Consider the following 8,265-nt stretch of genomic DNA (forward strand, 5'->3'; position numbering starts at 1 on the left):
TCCTAACAAACAAGCCATTTGCACAGCTTTCAACAATTTATGCTGTGCATGTACAGGTACTACATCTTAAAATATGTGCTAATAAAGCTGGACTTCTAAAATACAGAGAGACATGAATTTCCATTGTGACAAAATCATCCAAAGTTGATATAGATACCTTTTCTTTAAACAGTGTTCATAAACATTACAAACAAGCAGTTTTGTTTTCCAAACTGCAGCTTGACAGCAAAAAATAGTTTTTTTCAGCATCACTTACTTTTGTTTTTACATCTAGCCCTTGTCTCCTCCAGCTCATTTTTCACCTAATCTTATCCTCACAGAATAGCCAGTTCCTAGCAAGCCTTCCTGGGAAGCAAGGCAAACATGTTCAAATCCTCTCCAGCAGAGAAAAGAGTTGGAGCACTGTCTCCTCCATCCTGAATGAGGGCTCTGCTCCTTGAGCCGCTAAATGGGAACTGCCTCCAGGCACTTTCTTTGAAGTCTAACCCTTCATTTCCCTTGCTTTTCTTAATGACTGAAATGAAACACTTTAGGGGGTTGGTGAAATGAAATATTTCTATATTTTTAATTTGTCAAGGAAAGAAAAAAAGGAGAGAAAATTGAAATTTTACTTGGAATTATTTCCCTTGGTTCTTTGTGTTGGCAGCCAATCTAGAAAAACCAAACCAAACCAAAACACACAAACAATTATTCAAACAGTGGTTGCGCTAGTCTTGGCTGCCCTAAGAGAGTTTTCCCAAAAGTTTCTCTGGCAGAGCTTGGTAACACGCACACCTCTTGTAAACATTGCTACGACAATGAGGAAGGCAAAACGCAACCTATTCGAGCCATTACTGACAATAACTTGATTTAGGGGAGCCGGAAAACACATCATATAACTGTTATGTATGAAGTATATATGGAGTCTGCCATCACTGATGGACTTGCCGGTACAGGTTACAAAACATCTAAAATCTGCAAGTATATTACAGCCCTGAAAAATGCACAACACCCACAGTTATTATTTATAGTACATATTTATAGTATGTATTTCCTCATATTGTGCCTGTTATTTACGGATCATGCATTCTCTTCAGACTTCACTCTTCAGACTGCTCTGTGATGGGGTGATCAACCCGCTAAGTATCTGACACATTTTCCAAGTATGTTCTTATGTCAAGCTCCTTCTGGGGACAGGAAAGCAGAAATTGGTCTTCCTAGGTGGAAGACTCACAAGGAGGGCACCAGTGTCTAGAACTGATATTCTGTGGAAGGTGGGAATCTTGGTATTGATGTCAGTGGGGCCAAGACTTGATTTATGTGATGCCAAAACTTGTCAGTTTGGAAAAATTAAAAAAATACATATATATACCAGAAGTGTGAAAATATTCACTAAATTTCACAGGTTAATGGGGCCCTTCTGCCAACAAAGTTCTCACAGGAGACAGTGTAAAGAGACATCAAGTCACGGTTGTCTGAGCAGTCCCCAAATCCTGAACAGCTTCAGTGGTCATCTAAACCAAAACCAGCCTAAAAGCATACCACAGCTGTCAAACACTAGCATCACAGCTACTCCTTTTTATTAGCAGAGACTGCACACTACGGAAAACGTGTTGTGCTTGGTATCTACCACTGCTCATGGCATGAATGCTGTCTAGAAGGCAGAAGAGATGGACTTCTCTACAATCTTATCTAAAAAGACTTTTCAAAATGACAGAGCCATATGTTTTATTTTCAAATGTAATAACTTCCCCCTCTACCCTCTCACCCCAATAAGAAGATAAGGTAAAAGAAATTATATTTCCCCAAAGCCCTGGGGGCTAATTACATTTTTACGATTGTGAAATCTCAGGCTCTCCATTACGGGACTTGGGACAAAACAACATTGTCTGCATGTTCTTGGGAAGAACGTGGCTAAGTGACAGGGCAGCTTTATTTCTTTCTGCTTTCCTGCCTCAACCCTCAAGGAATATTTTCTCCAAATCAACAAATAACTGGCATGGCTGAGATGGGACACAAGATTAGATGAGCAAACACTGTGCTCTACTAAAGGCAGCTTTCTGTGTAGATACAGAACTCCAGTTACCACAGTCAATTGCCACGTCTTTATTAGCTAACTGAAGGCTCATTCGTAGATGCAAACACTTGAGCACTAGACTGGTCTTGAGCACCCAGTCATCTCACTTACAAATGATCTAGGCTGCAGTCTTAAGGGTGGCTGTGCCAAGCTAGGGCCTGGCATTGCCTTGGTGAGATGGTCTTCCTCCTGTCCAACACATTCCCATTCCCACAGTCCTGCCCTATCTCATCTCCTCCCTTCCTTCGTTGGGTCCTGCTCCCTCAGCATCATACCACAAGCTGGCTCAGGTCTCTGACTTGGCAGAAGGCTATCCACTTTTTCATGGGTTAGCAGACTGTAACAGTTCTTGGAGGAATCTGATGAAGCCAAAAGTTGGCGCGAGATGCATTGCTGTGTACTTTTGTTAGCATGCACCACAGCTCAGGATGCATTTGACTGGCTCGCCATCTCTGGAGTCCACAGCCCTCAGGGATGACCCAAGCAGTTGTTTCTCTTTCACATCCATGTGCAGAGTAATAAACTCCATAGCACACACAGCTTCTACCCTTTCTTGGTCCTGTTCTGAAGGTCAGTCTGATCTTGAAGGCTGAAGAATTCCCAAAGCCACCCGAGAGCTGAGCACATCGAGGTTTCATTAAATTTAGTAGAATCTTAGCACCAAAATTTCTGCTGAATTGTTCCTTCCTCTTACCTTTCCTTTTAACCAGCCTGTGTTGAGCAGATCTCCCTGTACAACTGAGTCAATTCATTTATTATTCCATACTACCTAACAGGATTTCTTCTAAAAATATCAAAGCTTCTTTGGCCAAAAATTCAGTACTGGATGGTTCTCTCCAAAAGTAACACCATTTATTTTGGTGGAAGACTATGTCTTCCACGTGTCTCTATACTGCATGGTGGGATCAAACAGCAAAAGTTGTAAAGAGTGCTTCTTTTCATGGTGTCAATGTTTAGACCAAGCAGGTGATGCAGACTTTTACTGCCAGAAAGTGTTCTAGTCTGTCTTTCATAACCAGCACATATCCTGAACTTGCAAGATAAGAACAAGAAAATATTGTGATCCACAAGCCCGTTTCACTAAGGGAAATACGATGAGCTGTAGTTATCACCGCATGTAGGCTATGAGAGCCTGCAAGATAAAGTAAAAACAAAGCCAGAACACAGCAAGATTGCTGAGCTGATACCAGTTAGCAGTGGTTTATAACAAAGAAATGAATTCAGCAATGGTTCACAAAAAACAAAGTCCTGATATGACAAGACAAAGAAGAAGCAGAGAGGAGTAAGACAGTGGCTCAGCAACATCAAGTATCGGCCCACTGAGAAGAACGGCAGAGACTAGCACTTCCCCACCTGAGTGACAATGTGGCCAGCAGACCTGCTGGGTGGCTGTGACGGGGTGGGAGAGTAGACCGATGCCTCATAGCATGTTTGTCCCAGCCTGTGCTGTGGGCGTTAGCAATAAAGATAATAGCGGTGCACCCATATCCTGCATGTAGGATACAGCTCAGAAGACTCAGCACTTGATAAAAGATGCCCAAGAAGAAGTTAGCCAAAGGCTTAAGTGTTACAATATGGTGCCTTCAAACATGATCAAGAGGTATCTGGTGGAGAGGTTACTCTGCATCTAGGGCAGTTATAACCAGAGATTAAAAAATACTGAATGAAGAAAGAGAGACCAAGAGTCCAGGAATGAAGTCAGGTAATTTAATTGCTTGCACAACAGTATTAAGGCATGGTCAGGACACCATTGAAGTATCCATAAGAAACAAAAAACCCCTCAGGCTGCATACCTTTAGGATTGATCCATCGTTATATGTTGTTACAAGCCATTTAATAGGAAAGTTTAACATATGAAACTGCTACTCCAAGCTGTCCAGACTACTGCTGCTCAAAGAACAAAGGGCAACAGTGACTTAATAGCAAAAACAGAGAAGGGAGGAAAAAAGAATGACAGACACATGAAGCTTTTTTTTTTTTTTTTAAACAATCCTCGGTAACTGCCTGAAAAAGAGTGAGGAATAAATAGGAGAACGTTACATTGCGTAACAGGAATTTGATTTCCAGACCTGATTGGGTTTTTTGTTGGTGGTGGTTTTTTTGTTTGGGTTTGTTTTGAGTTTTTTTTTTTAACCTGATTTAATTTGCAAGATCCTGAATTAGGAAAAAAAAACAAAAAAACCCACCCCACACTTTGAAAGATGTACTTGTTATTTTGTATTTTCCTGTTTAAGCATTTTGCAGCTATCTTTCTTCTAGATAGATAATGAAACTTTTCCTTGCACTCATTCTCCTTCTTTAAAAGCAAAGTTGAAATCAGTGGAATGTAGTAGCATGAATTAAGCAAAGTGATATAAGCAATAAGTTATATAGGTATTTTTGTCAAGGTTGGAAATCTTCAGATTTACTCTATCAGAGATCCATTCCCTCCCCTTACCATTCAGACACATGCACTCCTGTTTGCAAAGCCCATCAGTTTTATATCCCTGTCATTAATCTTCCAAAGAGCAAAATGCCTGAAAGCTCAAGTATCCCGTAACACCAGCATGTGCAAAAAGAGGTAAGGAAAAGAGAAAAACAACCAGGAAGAAAAAGTTCAAGTTATGCACTTCCAAGGGGTTCTTATTAAAAACCATGAGCAGAAGTTGGTTTTTAAAACCATGACAAATAAGCTGCCAGTATGCTCTAAAATGCAGCAAGAACTATGGCCACAGGCTGTGATTTTTTTCTTAAGCACAAAACACGATAAGTAGTTCCTTACTGGCCCTGCATCTGGTCTACACCAGGAAAATAAGCATTTATTCTTGTAGCAGAATCTAGCTTTTGTGTGCAGAGCACTGCAATATCCACAGGGTTTCACTGAAAAGTTGGATAAAATCTCAACTTTCCCTGAATGCTGGCCAAATGAACAACGCTGAATAAAAAAAATGACCCATGCAGCACATTTGTAATTCAAAAGTTGATCCATTGCCATCTCATTCCCCTCAATTTGCTCAGCATCACTACATTTTCCAATTTCTGGTGCAGTTTTAACAGTACTGTCATTCAAGTTCTAGAAATAGAAGTAACTGCGTTGAACTGAGGTTTGCAATGCACATTATCACACTGCCATACAGGAAACTAATAATTAATACTTCTACTTAGCACTTAAATTTATAGAAGATTAAAAGAATTAACAAACACTAATTTCCAACACATCTCTGTGGAAGGGATAAGTTTTTACTACCCCCAAAGCAATGAAGTTAAATGATTCTCCTAAAGCAAAAGAAAAGTTTGTGTCAGAGCCAACACCAGGAATAAGAAGTTCATCACCCCCTCAATGCTATCAAAGATCACTGCTATTTTGTGCTGGTAACTCATCTGGACCACTTATCCTTCCCACTAAAGTCCTCCTTTGGATTTAGAAGAAAAACACGCGTCCTCTACATTTGCAGATGGTAGCTGACCTCAGATGCTTCCAACCTTCGCAACAAGTTGCAAACAGGAGCGGAAGCACTGCGGCAAAGGCAGGAAAAGGAAGCGATGGGCAAAGCTTGGGAACCCGTGCAAAGGTTATCACGGCCTCCGGGACCGCTGCGTGGGTACTTACAGGTAAGCACGGGATCACAGCCAGCGGGTGGCACAGCTTCACGCATCTGCTGGCCATGGAGTCTTGAACTGAGACTGCTACAACCTACAGCCTCCAGTATCAGGTAAAGATTTTAAAGGTAAAGAGCAATTCCCATTTCTTCTGATGCGGCGTAATTCTTCTACCCAAGTCTCTGGGTTTGAAAAGCAGCTGACAATACAGAAATTGCCAATATATCTTGTGTGGGCTTCTAACCGCCTATCTGCATCTCTCAGGCTTTACTAAGGCTTTGCAGGCTTCCCCTTCCCCCACTCAAAAGCTGAAGAAATACAGCATGGAGAGTTGATGTCAGGATCAGATTATGACAGCATGAGTCATTTATTAAGATTCCAGTAATGCTAAGCTCTTTAGCAGGTGCCTTGAGACCATATTTTTCAGAGTCTAATTTCAGATTCAGACATAAGTATGTTTTATTGGTTTACCATAAACTGTCTGTCCATTGTTGCTTCTCTAAAGCCGCCTTCTGCTTGTCCTGTACTCCACAGCTCTCTTCTCCTAGCCGTGTCCACTTCTACTCCCTGCTGGCACGCAAATAACAGCTTAGTTTAATTTAGATTTCTTTAAAGCTACAAATAGATGTTGTTTTGTCATGTAGTATCAATATCTAACTATTTTTTCCTCTGTACTTTTTACTAATCCCTGTTATTTACACCACTTCTGCTTATGCCACAGCTACAGGATATTGGCTACTGGCTATCAAATCCAGCTCCCTTTCCTCCATTTTCAGTCATTTTGTAATTATATGCCCCTACATCTCTTTCACCTCCTCCTTTTTTCTGATAGCCAGTAGCACAGAAGATTGCAAGGCCCAACCATGCATATCCTTTACCCTCCTACCCCAGAAAGGACATAATATATCCTAATGCTTAATTAAGGCTTAATCATAACCCCAGTTCTAAACTTCCTGATATACATCGCAGTACTTCTGCCATCTACACTTGTCCAATTGCACTTGGACCTGCAAGGTGGATGGCAGTTCTCAGAAAAGGAAAGCAATGAATTCCCCAGCAAGGCACAAAACTGAAGACACACCATTTCTAATAACTGCAGCAGAAATTATGCAGTTCAAACGTCTCCGATGTACCCCTCTAGCCTCAGGAAGCCCACAGCTGTCAACAACAGCTATCCTTGTTATTACTGCAAGAGGCAGATAGGGCAAGCTTTACTTTGGGACAAATGTGGCAATTCACTACTACTAATTTACCATGAATGGAAATCAGTAGAGAATAAGAGATGTAAGTGGAATCTGAGGCCATAAGTGTTTCTGAAGGTATTGCATCCAAGCCCTTTCCTAGTTACCTTTTGTGGAGCAAATGTGACTTTTTGCATGATTTTCGTAACTCCTCTAAAACTGAAATCCTGTTTTTCTAAGCAGTCCTAGTCCTTTTATTTATTTCAGCGAAGTTTATTTGCCCAAATCTGTGTCAGACTCATCTAAATTTATTTGTGCTTGAGTCTTAAGGGGACTGGGGGTGGAGGAAACGGACACAGTAAGCAGCTCAGCCTCCCAAAAGGAGCGTGCCTTTTTCAAAAGTCGTTTATCATATGAGCTCGTCATTTCTTCCCAGAATCCCATGTTTAACTCCAACCATGAAATCCAAAACCCAATACACTTTCATCCAACCAAACCAGCAACTTCCTCTCTCTGAGGAGATTCCAGGCATACTGATGGGTCTGTGTATTTGAATGTTCCGAGGAGTTTCATAAGGAGAAAACGGATGGATGGAAATGCCAAAGAGATTCAGATAATCTTCCATAACACAGAGTGCATTCAAAACAAAAGTATTTCAAGAAAGACTGAAGCACATGGTCCCGCTAGCAATCAAAAAAGGAAAAAAAAAAAAGGAAGAAAAAAAAGTGCTGTAAAACTCAGTTATTTTTTTAGCTTCCATGGTACTTGTACTGATTTACATTTAATATTTAGCTTCAACATGCATCTTCTTGATACTGTAGAAAACTTCCTATTTTCACTGAAGTCAGGAGAGCTTTGCAAATTAGCATCAGCTGTTGATATCGCCCAAATAAAACCAGAGCAAAAGAACCAAGAAAAGAAAATGCTTCTTAATTGCTGAAAGAGAAAAGAAACTAAGGTACTGCACAATGTTTAGATAGAAGTCTCACACCAAGAACTGTTGCCCCAAATATATATGTCTGCTAACAAAAGCAAAAGTGATTATCATAGTGAGTGTTGAAAAATGACAGTTTTAAGACCTTGGAGTCTCCTTCACAATATATACAATTGCCAGTGCCTTCAACAGAAACTTCATATAAATACCAGGAGTCAGAATTGACTTCTCAGACAAATGTTTGTGCATTCTATCAAGCTGGGACAAAGCCAACATTTCTTATGGAAACATTTTTGGTGGTCTTGGGCAAAGAACATGTTTACTTTATAGCAGATACAACTAAAAATACACAGTGCTACAGCCTCCAATTATCTTGTTTGGAATAGTTTGAGGCTACTTGAGGTTCATTGCTGTTATTTTCTTTATTATATAGTGAAAATGTTGCTGGTTTTCCTGTAATTTGAAAAGCAGCTATTTCAAGATTTGACATCTGTGTTTGTACCTCCCTCGCATGG

The sequence above is a fragment of the Cariama cristata genome, unplaced genomic scaffold (genome assembly GCF_000690535.1).
Source record: "Cariama cristata isolate BGI_N322 unplaced genomic scaffold, ASM69053v1 scaffold37821, whole genome shotgun sequence".
NCBI lineage: Eukaryota > Metazoa > Chordata > Aves > Cariamiformes > Cariamidae > Cariama > Cariama cristata.